The following is a 13998-nucleotide window of genomic DNA, read 5'->3' on the forward strand; positions in this document are numbered from 1 at the left end:
ATTTAATGCAAAACTTTTGACTCACATCAGATTGCAGCTCCTGCATTTACATTACCCCAAACACGGCAGCAAACCTCAGTCGCATAAGCATTACCTATCTTATCAAGGCACATGTTTAGTAGGCTTGCAATTCCATTTGTAGAACATGAACATATACAAGCAACAAAAGAAAACAAGCACTGGCAAAGCTAGTTGGTCTCGTTTAAGCAAGATTTATTGGATTTGGCAATGTTTTTTAGCCATATTGTACAGCGGTGCTAGCTTCCGTGGAGCATGGCTAATAGTAAAAAAATTTAAGTTATGACACGCTCAACGATGGCTGTGTAGGAGCTTTTGTTACTTTACCTTCAGCCATGTTGCAACATGGCTAAGAAACATTGACAAAGCAAATAGATCTTGCATACACACGACCTATTGGCTTTGCCAATGCTTATTTATTTCTGTGGTCAGTGACAGTTTGTGATGAAAGCTACTGGTTTACTGGTGTCAGGCACAAACATACTGGTACCACACAGTGTCCATGTGGGATTTTTTTTTTTTAATGGAGGGAGTACGTTTACCTGTGCACCAAAAAAGCACTGACCCTCAGAAAGTAAACAGAACTACAAGGAACTGAGAACTGCAGTTTACCAAATCTTATATGACAGACTCAGTGCGACAACCAAAAGGCGAAATTCTAGAAAATCAGAGTTTAACCTTTCAGAGGGTTGTGGTTGCAGAGTGCAGATGAAAGAAAGACGGTGAGACACCACACTCAGCTGGCTCTCTCCTAGGCCTCTCTCCTAGGCCGTGTAAGGCTATGACAAGCATGCATTTCACCAAGAAGTATTAAAAATCACGGTAACATAGCCAACGGAATTAATTGTCATGTGTAGCATTAAAACATTGGCTTGTTTAAAAAAAAAAAAAAACCAACTTCCGCAGTAATCTATAGTATAATAAAAGTGTATCGAATCTTAAGAACTGAAGCCAAAATCCTCCCCAAGCCGTCTAAAGCAAGCGAGACGGGCAAAATGAAACCCGCTGCCATCAACCAATAAAAGGAAGAGAAAGGAGAGTGATGAGCAAGCCTACCAATGATGAGTAAAAACAAGCATTTGCAATGCAATAGGTCTCGCATTTACGAGAGTTTGAGCTATTGTCATTGTAAAGGACAATATCAATAGCCTAAACTTTTGCAAATGCAAGACCTATTGCAAATGCTTTTTATTATAAAAGTGCCCCATGCTGCGGTTTCACTTTAATTGCGGCCGCGCACCTTCCTTTAGACTAGCCTTGTCTAAAGAAAGGGACGGGGCCGACATTAAAGTGAAAGCACCGTACGGGCAATTTGTAAACCAAAAACTGAACAAATAGTAACAAACAGTCCTGCCAGAGAAAACCATTTAACCAAATAGTGCTCAGAGGCTGTAATTAAAGCCTACTGAGTAACACCACATTTAACAGGGGATGTCCTGATGGGAGGTTACAAAATGAGACAAGGCCGTACTACTAAGCCTATTGAACAATATAAAGCCAGTTTTCAAAGGACAATGACACAAGCCAATGAAAAATGTGGGTGATGAGTGAGCGGTGCTTCAAGTCCAAACCTCGATACAGCATGCCTCGCACAGCAGCGAATGCTTTGCCCAGGCTCGACCTAAAAAGGAGAGTAACAAGCAGCCTACCACTGGTAAGTAATGAGTGGGCTCTAAACCGATTTTTGTTTCGAAGAAAAATAGCTGCAAGAAACAGCGCATGCATTGCCTCAGGTGAGACCTAAAAATTGGACCATCCCTTGTTAGGGGGGAAAACAACCATTACAATGCAGTCATTACAACACACTACCTTTACAATGCGTTCATTTCAACGCAAAATCATTTACATCGCATACCATTACAACGCATACCATTACAACGCATTATAAGGTAAGTAATGGGAAATAGTAATTTTTAACCCTACACTATCCAACACTTAGCCTACTGTTGCACTCACTGGAGTGGGAATAGTAATTTTTACCCTTACACTATCCAACACTTACACTACTGTTGCCCTAAAGGTATTATGCATTGTAATGGTATGCGTCGTAATGGTATTAGTTGTAAGTCTAGTTTCTAAAAATGCGTTGTGATGGCATTCGTTGTAAAATCATGCGTTGTAATGGCGATGTAAAAACTGCGTTGTAAAGGCATGAGTTGTAAAAGTTTGAGTTGTAACATGTCCTATTCTTGTTTGGGTAGATGACAACGAAAAGTAGGGTGCAGTTGTCCCCTCACAACTCTGGGCCCGATCTACTGCACCTGCTGCAAAAATATTGCTGCACCTGCATTTTACTAGAGTTCATTTTATGCTCTTGCACAGTCCAAACCAAAATAACTGGCATGTAATTTGTCCCGTTCTGTAATGGCACAGATGAACTAAACAACAGTGGTATGGACGCTATGCAGAGGAATTCCAAAAACATTAAATCAAACAAGTCCATCATTCACTTTTTTGCTGTACAAGATCACAGAGGGGTACGGCAAGAACATGTTACTTTAAACTAACATGTTAACCACCATCATTACAACTTGTTTTTCACCAAAGTGTTATGTCCCATCATTAGAAACAATGTACTGGCATAACAAAACATTAAGAAAGCCTTAAAATAATATAAGCATTAATGCTGAAAGGATACAAGCTATGTAAGACGCTCTCAGTCAGTCCTGGCTTTTAAAACCAACATCAACTCTGCTGATGGGAAAATGGTAGAAGAGGCTTAAATTAAAAAACTCAACATATGGACACTTGGCAGAAATGCACGCAAAACACTAAATATTTTAGAACTATATTTACCCAACTTTTGTTTTGAATTCCCAACCCTTCTTGTGATTCTTTTTAATGAACTTTTTTTATTTTCAACATGTACACATTTTGCTAGAGACAATCCTGCCTTTTGTGTGCTTACTGCTACCTTACAATTCGTGTTCGAGTAGGACACACACTTTGGTTACAGCACTCATGACTGTCGACATCATTCTGAAATCTGCATACGAGTGAATACTTGAGGTACTTCATGGAAACAATACTCTTTCTTCAGTCATATACATAAATGCAGAACAGACTAACTGACAGATGTTACACAGTGCCAAGAAACTACCTTAAAAGGCCACTTTAAATGTTTGTTCACCATCAGCTCTGTAGTCTTCTTTGAAGTTCCCGTTCAAGTGCACAAATCTTATTCGTAGGCCTGGGCGGTGAACTCCACTCTGTTTGGTGCGTTTTCTGCACTTCGTGCTCTGCTGAGCTCGCGGAGCGCAGAAAACTACGCTTCGCATAGTGCAGCAGAGCTTTTCCCCCACTCGAAACTGCGAACAGTAAGTTTGTGAGCGCGAGCTGCTGCTCGGGTTGAATTTCTACCAGAGCAGCAGAAAGACCAGCACTATCGGCAGTTCGCACTGCACTCTGCCACTTGCAGAACTCCACAGAGTTTTTTTTGTAACTTGCCCACACCTGCTTATTGGAGAGTAAGAGAGAGTTTTTACATTTTGTGCTTACTCAATCATTGGCCTCTCAGGTAAAGCTAGCAGCAAAAGTGCTGTGTATACCATGAATAGGGTATAGGGTATGTAGCTGTAAAATTCCAAACTGCCATCTGTGAGCCCGCTATCCCCAGCACGACTTATTAGGTAGGCCTGTTTTTTGGGCCAACAGCACTTCACCTTTGAAGTCTTGCAGTTTCGCTTTTCCTATTACACAGGTGCAGCGCTGTTAACAGCCAGTTTTGTCATTCATGACACGCAGCACACTTGTCAGACATGGCTGTGATTGAAGCTGAATAGAACAACTTGGACGGACCCGTAGGTTTATCTTTGAAATACTTCCGATTTGATATGAAGTACTAGAGTGCAGAAAACCATTAAAGTTGTTAGAAGAACCCTCACCCACCAACCTGGTTGGTGACATGCTTCATCATAGGGTTCCCAGCTGGCCTGCCAAATGGAACCCAGCTGGGCTACAGCGCCTGATTACAGCAGAGTGGGATTTTGGTGACGGTGTGAGTGTTAAAAAAGTGTCTTCTAAGCAGTGGTGTTGTTAAAAATGTCTCCAAAGTGCCCAAATGAGTAGTGGTTTATTTATAGGGCCTTAGGACACATTAAAATCAAGGTGAGATATTGTGAAGATATAAATGATCTTCTATATCTCTTTATAAAAAAAGGTCGAGATGTTTCAGCCTCTCGGTAATTAAATGAGGCTTTCTTCAGGACCATGCTATGGCAGATTTTTTTTTTTGATGCAACGTGAGTGAAGGGGTGATTTTCAGCACACACGCTAAGGTGTGCTGTGCATGTAGGTGAAACGACCGTACTTACGAACCCACAAGCTGGTAACAATATTGTTAGTTACCAAAATAAGATCAAACGGATCCCTGAGGCGGGGGGCTTCTGTAGTCAAACATTTATCAACGAGAACCTCCCGTATTTAAACCTATTTCTGGCTTCTAGGGATCCCGCCAACTGTGATTGAAGCTGGCAATATCGTCATGGCCATAAAGCACATTGTTTGTCCTAATGTCTATTTTTTCATGATTGACAGAACAGAGAACAAGACAGCGCTTTTTCCTAACAGCAGTAGTCTAGACGACTGCCCCAACCGGAGGGCTAGATGAAGTACGACCACATATACCAGTCCTAGCTTTCAATTCACATCTTTATCTTTTCAGGATGGTTCAACCAATCAACGTGAACCAAGATTTCAACTCCCAGAAAGCATTAGATTGTTCAACAGTATCCCTTGGTTAATGTACATGGACGGCGGAGACCAGGAGCTTTAATACTGGTCAATGAACTTTCACTTCATCTCATTAAATGCCCACACCATGTCCCTTTGCACCGAATAAACATGAACAAACATTTAGGCACCACAGCTCAAGAGGGGCTGAAGATCATGGTACCACAAGCTAATGCTACTGAGCTAACTTCAAGTCCTCAGTGCTCCAATCCATAATGCATTCTGGGACTTGTAGTCCTGATTTGCGTCTGTTAAATATACACACACAAACAACAATATGTAAAAGTAAAGCACAGAATTTGTTTATTGCATCACTGGTGACTTGGAGTCGTCTGGAAGCCTTTCCAGAGGATTGTCTCAGCTATGGTGTGTTCACCCCTTCAAAATGTGGCTGTAGCTGGAGAAGAAAGCGTAACGGGCTCTCCACCAGCTGCATTTCTAAATGCTTCACAATGCATAAGCTATTCCCAGGCGCTGAGATTCGCTCTGAACTTAGCATGAAAACACGTGTTTGAAGTAGAAGCGGATGCACATAACCCCACAGAGCGGCTACCTCTTCCATTGCTGCCAAGGAAGATTATGACACTCAAGTCTGTCCAGGCATTTTAACTACCAGAGCATAGCATTCCGGGACTAGTAGTTTTGCTTTTTAGTGAGAACAAATTGCAGGATAAAATACCTGGGTGGCAGCTGAACGTATTACATAGATGGCATGGAGGCCTCCTTTGACTAACACCGATTGAGCAATAGCACCATACCTTATACCAGACTGGCACACAATTTATACTGTGTGTGCAAAGTGTATTTATAGCCGATCTTAACACAGTGAAACCAACACAGCAAGCATGTTGGCGAACGCAGGTTTCATCACTATTAAAAAACACATTCTCAAAACAGTGCCAATACAACCAATGTTCATTAGACGAATACCCTGGCTATACTGCACACCATTTCCAAAAAGTACAAAGAGGAAAGATTTCTAAGAAATAGTGTTTGTTTCTTTTTTGCGGCTTTATATGAAACAAACAAGACCCAAAGGTACTGAACTGCTTTACATGAGCTTCAGTTACATTACACGACACACCAACACATCAATTTTTGTTATGCACCAGGATTAAGTGATTTGCACAGAATCACAGGATGTTGAGCCGATGCCAAGACATGAACCAGATTCTCCAGCTCTAAAGTTGGTAGCTCTGGCCATAACGGCACATCCTCTCCCATGTTGTATTTGGGAAATTCTCTGACTGCAGCAAATCAATAAATAAATGTTAGAATGGGGTATTGATTGGAGTAGAGACATTACCCAGTAATCAATTTCTTGGCAAAGTATTTAAAGCATAAATCCTTTATTTTTGCTCACAATTTTCCACTGGTTAACAATGTATCACAGACTATTTGACCTGTGGCACAAAACTTTGCCTGCTGTGCATCCAGCACTTGTTCTGGGGATATCACATTTATTCTGATGGGCACATGCTTGTATGTATTCAATGATATTTACTGGCATTTGTAATGAACACCAAGCATCAGAGAAGAAGCTGGCGGTAGGGAGAGTTCTGGGGGATACACACAGTCATCTGGATGGTGCATTTTTGCATGTTAACGCCTCCAAGCAAGCGACGAGACGCCAGAGAAGAAAAGCACTCCATCACTAGGCAGCCTGCCTCCGAATTTTGACAAAGACACGGATCGCCGTAAAGTCCCACTGTGGCGGCCCCAAAATAAAGCACCAGCATGAGCAGTTGTTGCGGTTTTGATTTGAACAAAGCAAGGGACACAACAAGAAAGGCTAGAGGATGTGGGATAATGTCCAGAGTCGTCTATTTTAGGTTCAGCGTTGTCGCAACATCCTGTGATTCTGGGGAAATCACTAAAGAGAACTGCAAAGAAAAACAGTGTAATAGTGTTGGGGGTGGGGGGGGGGAGAGAGTGGGAGGAGGGAAGAAAAAGTACCTCAATCACATCAGGAGCAGCAGACAGGTACTGATTAACTTGAATCAAACTGTGCTTTGTTCAGTCCACAGAAATGATCGGAAATAAAGTTTAGCCTGCACTGGTCAATTAAGGAGGCTGCAAAGAAGAGTGAGAGTGTATGCAACAAACGGTGAGTAGTGGGCGGGCTCCAAGTCCTTTTTGTAAACAGTAGTGTCTTGCAAGCAAGATGCATGCGCTAGCTCGGCCCTCAAAAGGACTATGAATTTCAGTGCAAATGTTCACAGTGTTGTCCGATCTACTGCGGAGTATAAACTTTTAAAAGCTTTTGCATTAAATATATAAAAGGTACTTACATCAAAAGTTCTCTAGAGGCATGATTCCCCTCTTATTAGCTTAGAACTATTTGCTCCCACTACATCAGACTGTATAAAGGGTAAATTCCATTAACATTTAAAGATATTATCTAACCCAATTATAACATTTGTTTTGCCTTAAGGAGCTTCCCATAACGAATATTTAAATTTAAAGCTATAATCTCACATCCCAGGATGTGCAGCACCAATTTAGCCATTCAGATTAATTTTCCCACTCGTGTACATATTACAAGCTTCTGAATACGGGAGAACGGAAGAGTCACTTACAGACCTGGAAAGCGCTTGCGCAATCACTTAGCAATTGAACCAACCAACTAGAATAAGCTTAATTAAGTGTGCAACAGCAACTCTTAGAAATGAAGGCGCGAAAAGGGTTGGGAATTGGCACTTGTTTTATCTGAAAAATAGCACAGGCATCAAAATCTTACAAATATCACCACCAGCCAGTATGCACAGACCTTCAATGCTGCTGACGGGCACATTTCTAGCAAAGGAAGAAAACGCAAAAGCTTCAGTAGCCACTTTCCAGCTTGTAGAATTAGCCCTTGGTACCCCAAGAGATCTTAACTTTCTGGTGGCTCAGTTTTCTGCAAAAAAACCACTGTGAGGTAACCTGCTGGAAACTGAATCTTCCTTTCTTCTTAGACTATAACAAACACTTTGCATAGACATTTTGATGTCTTTGACTACGGCGAGCACACCATCCCCGTTAACACCAGACATCTGCAATGCCGGTTATAACATCCTAGTAATGTTATGCACTGAATGAAATGGAACTGAAACACCACTTTTGCGAGAAGACTTCTAATTTCTGTGGAAAACAGAGACAGAAAAGATCAGTCTTTCATGTACTCCACTTTATGTGATACAAACCAACATAGGTAAAAATCCAGGTTGCATACCTCAAGCCATAACTGTGCACTGGTTCAATTGTCAACTACTGCTCTTCACTGAACAGAAATTCCTACTAAATCCTTACTCCACCACAAACAAAACAAGCATTTGCAATGCAATAGGTTTCGCATTTGTGAGAGTTTAAGCTATTGGCATTGTAAATGACAATGCCATTTATTTATCTGTTTTGATAATTAACAGATACATAAAAGGCATTGTCATTTGCAATGCCAATAGCTCAAACTCTTGTAAATGTGAGACCTATTTCATTTAAAAGAACCGACTGCTTCATGCACGCTGAATGTTGCAAGAAAGTATGTCGTACCGGCAGTAGGAGAAACTCGTTAAAGAAAATAGTGCTTACAGATTAAATAAGACATATCGTGTAAACACAGAAGTAGAAGGGCCAGTCCTCATGGGAGGTAATAAATGAAGACAAGGCAGTACTAAGGAGGGACTAACAAGCCTATCAACGAATCAGAAGCCAGCACTAACAAAGGACAATGACACAAGCTAATGAAAAATATGGGCGGAGTGTGGGTGAAGCTTCAAGTCCATACTCTAATACAGCATGTCTTGAAGAGCAGCGCATGCGCTGCCCAGGCCCGACCTAAAAAGGGAGCTCCGATGCCGGCATTTGCTCTATTAATGGAATCATTTTACACTACCTGATGACACAGATTTATTGTGTTTGAGTGGTATTGGAAAGGAGTTACCAGCTGAGCTGTGAAGTGTGTTCTTTTTAAAGGCCAGTAACACAGGACGACAGGGGCTGTAGAGGCCTGTGTCCCCTCCTCCCCGCCCTCCTGCTCCAAGCAGGATTCAATACAGTGGCTCTCTGGTTACAGACACAGACCTCTCATAGAGGTTTCAAAAACTACTGGTGAGTTTCCCACTGTTTAACTTAATTTGCATTTGTTTAACATTTAAGCAGTGCGTTATTTTATATTTACATACATGAAGGTGAAAGACCCCAAAAAGTTACAGAATATTTTGTTTTTTTAGCCAACCCTTTGACCCCGCCCACATTGTGCACAGCATAACGTCCCTTACTTTCTTTAATGGTCTTGGACTGCTGAAGCAGCGTCAGGTGCAGGGATTGTGGGAGAGGATTATAATGAACGGGCTGTCAGGACAAAGCCTATCTATGCTTCTGTCTGGCAGCGAATCCCTGTGGTAGGCGACAGTCGAAATATGCAGCAGAGCCCGGTCTTCATAGTGACAGGTGGCCCACTGCTTAGGGGATTGTAGGCTATGCATCACACTAACAGGACAGGGCCCTAACAAACCCTACTCTGTTGAACACACTGTATGTATGATGTGGGGTGCGTCCCCTGTGCTGAATTCTATGTGTGAGTTCTTCAGCCTGTGTGTGCGAGTGCCAGTGAGACAAAGTGTGTGCTCCTTGTTTTGTGTCTTGTCTCCACCCCTGATAAAAAGATGACAAAGACCCAAAGATTCATCCCTGCCTCTAATAAGAGAAGCACTCCATTCCAACAGGGGTTCTGCTGGTAGCCTGTGGCCATCATCTGCAGGATCTTGCTATTGGCAGCCACTGTCCCCAGGACTAATGTGAGAAGACCAGGGAGGTAGCTGCAGAGAGCCAAGGGGTTCAGGACGGATTGGGAGGACAAGCAGGAGGTCTGTACATCGCATCCTTGTCTCCACTGTTATGATGCTGAGCCTGTAGGACTTTCAAAAGGGCTGTGTTGCATTAACGCAGCTCCACCAAGATGGTCAGCAGTCCAGCACAGCTCCCACCAGTCTCCGACTGCCTCCCTGTAGAACTTCCCTCCCTAGAGACTGTCGACATCCCTTGCATGCCCTTCCGGACTACAAATAAAGAAACCCCAATAATTGGAAAGAAACAAGACACTCCAATCCTCAAACATGCAGTCCCAAAGTCAAGGCCCTTTCTGACACATGACTCGCCCCACGAGTACCGCGCCAGCAAGGTACGTGGCCAGAGCTACCGCAGAATCCTGTGCGTGTCTGCCACTGACTCTCGGTGTGAGCTGAGGACAGCCATTCACTACCCTATGTATCCACCTGTGATGAACGCTCACTGGCCACCTATATGTGCCCGACTGAACCTTTTACTCTGCGGTAACGTGAGCAGTGTCCACTCACTACCTGGATGTCCTGCATCTGAGTCCCTGACCGTGTGACTGAGGAAACCCACTTGTCAGGCCCCACCACTTCCAGACGCACTCCTTCAAAATCTGATCCCATCCTTGCCCTGCTCGAAGCCCCACCAAGGCCCCTCCCTTAACCCCACTGCAAACGCTGCCCCATCTCCGCAGCCAACCAATTGGGGGAGTACCTGCACTTTTCTTTCCTCAATTAAAGCCTCAACAGTCAGAGACCAGCCACAGAGGGAACCGCGCATGTACAGAGTGAGCGCTCCAAGGGACACGAGAGTGAGCACAGGCTGCGCAGATCACCGCAGGAAGGATTACAAAGGGGGGACCCAGGCCCTCGCGCCCAGGGTGCACAGGGCGCGGACACTGGGAGAGCCCATGCTGCGCGCACCCCTATGAGAAAGGACACACCTGGCACCGTAGTTAGCACATGCATACGGAAAATATACCGAGTGCTGGCACGCGCAAATACAAAGGGAGAGGTACTGTGCACACATAAAACACTTTGAGAGTGCACTAGGAAAGCACATGGGGACAGGAGCACAAGTTGAGAGAGAGGGCGAGTACACAAGAAACCCACAAAGAATTTGCTAGGAATACACGCTCCAGAGATGGCACAAGGGCACAAGTTCCAAGGCTAATTTGCAGATTTAATTCAGAATAACTCACAGAAAGTGACGTCACAATAAGTCATGCCTTGTGTTTTGTTTAACTTTTTTCAAATTAGATGTAGGGTTTTCCATGTATCCATGTAAAAATGCAGAAATGGGACACTATTTATATTTTAAACAGAGGTTTTGAACTTGTTAAGCCTCTTTCAATTGCGTTTAGAGAACAAACAAAATGTGCTGGGCATATTGTTTTATCAATAAAAGTCGCTGTTAAGGCAGGTTTGTTTTCTGCTGGTGCTCTGTGCCAACTTTAGGTCACGAAAGCATGCACATTTGCAGTTCGTTCAGTGATGGAAGGTTTAATGGTGTGAAGTTCTCTGTACTTCTCCGATTAGGACCTTTTTGACAAAGAGAAGGCTGCCCTTGGGAAGGAGGGTTTTCTAAATGCCCCAAGGCCAAGTGACACCCACAGTGTTTGTAAACGTAAGACGCTACAGTGCTGCAGCATCAGGTGACACGACTGAACCCCTCTGACCTCCGGCATGGGGAACGGAGTCCCCTCTCTAACAAGCATTGGCCGCGCGTGCGCCTCGCACTCAAAGTAAAAAAAAAAAAAAACAAGGCCGGGAGTTGTGTTGGCCTGCTGCAGTTTAGAGAGGCGGGGTGGGGGGGGGGGGGGTGGAAGCCAGCAGAGGACGCGATCTGTGGTGTGGGAGGGGGAGGGAATTGAAGCACGGAGAGAGGCACGCAAGGCTTAGTGAGCCTTGACAGAAACCCACATGGCGGCTGCGCACGCGCTCGTGCACGCAAGCTTGAGGCCAGGAAAAGCCTCTGGCAGCACTTTCAAAAGCCCGTTTACTAAATTTTGCGCTGGCTCAGTGAGACCTAAAAATAAAAGGAATTGAAGGTTCCGCGTGATGGTGTTTATGTAAGCTTTAGCTGCCAATGTGTGAAATCGAAAGGAAGGGTGTATGTCTATTTGGGTCTGGCATCAGCTAAGACTTTTTGATTTTACTAAAATCATATGTATAAAATGGTTACGTAAAGCAGCTTTCAGCTCTCTTCATCCATTGGTCTGTTGTGTCATTCTAATTTTGCTTCCACAAAGTACAGCAGACAGCATGGGGTAGTGGCTCAGCCTACTTCAGCCATTGGCCAACTTCGCTTTGAGTGCCTGCATTTTGCACTTTCACACGGAGAGCATCCACACACAAGGTAACTCCCTTCACAGCCAATATTTGTTTTTATTTTATTATTACTTTAGTGTTGCCATTGAGTCTGGAGCCCGGTGTGATAGCAGCACACTTTCAACCAGCTCTTCATGCTGTATTTGATGTAAGCGCATTCCAGCTTTATCACTGCTACTACTGTGGTAAATTCCTTTTGGAGTGGCCTTTGTTTATCTGACTGCTGTTATTTCACAATGTAACAGACTGTGTTCATTTTAAATGGTTCTTTATAACAAATAAGTAGGTCACTTCAGTGCCAGGCCCTACTATGGAAGTGTTTGCTTTTTTAGCAAACTAATATATTTTTGCCTTCAGCTAATTTTTTTATAGGATTGATAAAGGCTCTGCAGCTTCCACAAAAATATGTTTTACAAAAAAAACACGACAGAACAAAACAACTTCCAAAGCCAAAAGGTTAGCTGCCAACGATAGACCTACTGGCTCTGCCAATGCTTAACACGTTACATTTATGGTGGTATTGCTTCTTCTTCACACTCTACAAGATTAGCTTTACAAGCTAAGTATCATGTCTGGCCCGTCGCTCACCGCCCCCCCCCCCCCCCACTCCATGGGAGGGTTCTTGTTTATTCATTTAGTTCCCCCTCTCTTACTGCACAGATCGACCTTCTTCCTTCCCCTGCCACACGCTTGAGGGTGGTTACCTTCTCCCCCGGTCCCCCCCCTTTCCCCCAGTCCCCCCCTCCCACCCCCGGGGTATGCTCTATGGCCCCCAGACTAGGAATTCTTTTTTGTGGCATGGTTGGTTCCGGAGGGTGGGTTCAGGGTGGGATTGGGAGTTGCGGGACAGTTGTGCGGACACCGCTCTCCTCGAATACAATACCTTGACGGCTGGGAAGGTAGTACACAACAATGTACTGGACTGGTGACCTTCCTAGCTGTCTGGTGACATTATCGGAATGTATCGTAACCTATGCTCCATTATGTACAGATTGCACAAAATGCCTATATGGTACCCTATGCCTTATAGATAACTAATGTGATCACTGCAATTGGTAATACGATGTACCTTCCCATGAAAAAGCTTAATAAAGTTTGTTTAAAAAAAAAAATCATGTCTGGCCCGTCATTTCAGATTTAAAGTTGCAATGGATTCCATAAATATGTCAATTGTTTTTTCTAGAAGAATTATAGGATCATACTGCAGGACGTCCTGGTGGTTAGATTGTGATTAAGGACCTTGCTTCGGTTCCTCAACAAGATCTGATCCATAATATAGCCTTAAAGTGGTGCAATACAAATAAAAAAAAAGGTCTGGAAACCAATCAGAGAGGGCCAAACCAAAATCTTTGGTGAACACTGAAAAGGGTTAGGGGTGTGGGGTAAAGAGGTGGGTGGGGGAAAGGTGTGAAACTGGCTTACTGAAAATATACCAGAAGTTTGAGACCATGAACCATGGATGGTGAGGTGGGCCTTTTTTGTTTATTCCATGGCAAACTGATGTATTATGTAATGTTTCCCTTAGTCCTTAAGCCATATTCACATAGGGCTGAAGTTCCAACCAAGGTCTTTTGCAAGTCATCTGCGTTTTGTACTCCCAGTAGAACTTGACCTTGCAAGGAGATCCTAAGAAGCAAGTTGCAGATAAACACATTCAGAGCCTCACCTGAGAGTATATAAGGTTCACATCTGTTCAAATCTTTATGTAAAATGTGCTGGTGCTGGTTTCCATCTGAAATTGAACTGTCTCACCACAGAGCTCATGAAGCAAGGCAGGGTTCCAGGCAAAAGGGCTTCAGTACCAATCCTTTGGCCCAAAGAAAGACTACCTCGCACACCACAAAACCAGAAAAAAGCACACCAATTGAACAATTGAACCGATCACTATCAGTTCTTTTGGAATAGCCTCTAATACAGATGAAAATAGGATATGGTGTTTTCTGTTCTACATCTAGGGTCTCAGCCAACAAAGACTGTTGGTGTGCTGCATCAGAATACTTTGTTGCAAAATACCATGGCACTGTGAGCGGTGGATTCGAGATTCTGAGATTAGACCACAGAAGATCACCAGGAAGAGAAAAGCACGTAATCAGGGACTGCTCTG

The 13998-nt window shown here is 43.6% G+C and overlaps 1 protein-coding gene across 3 annotated transcripts in view; it reads right to left on the bottom strand.

Moving 5' to 3' along the window:
• The window catches only part of LOC146834963 (protein zyg-11 homolog B), a 308674-nt gene that overhangs the window by 250786 nt on the left and 43890 nt on the right, over positions 1–13998 (bottom strand). The gene's annotated exons all lie outside the window — the stretch shown is intronic.

The sequence above is a fragment of the Triturus cristatus genome, chromosome 4_2 (assembly GCF_964204655.1).
Source record: "Triturus cristatus chromosome 4_2, aTriCri1.1, whole genome shotgun sequence".
In the NCBI taxonomy this organism is placed as follows: Eukaryota; Metazoa; Chordata; class Amphibia; order Caudata; family Salamandridae; genus Triturus; species Triturus cristatus.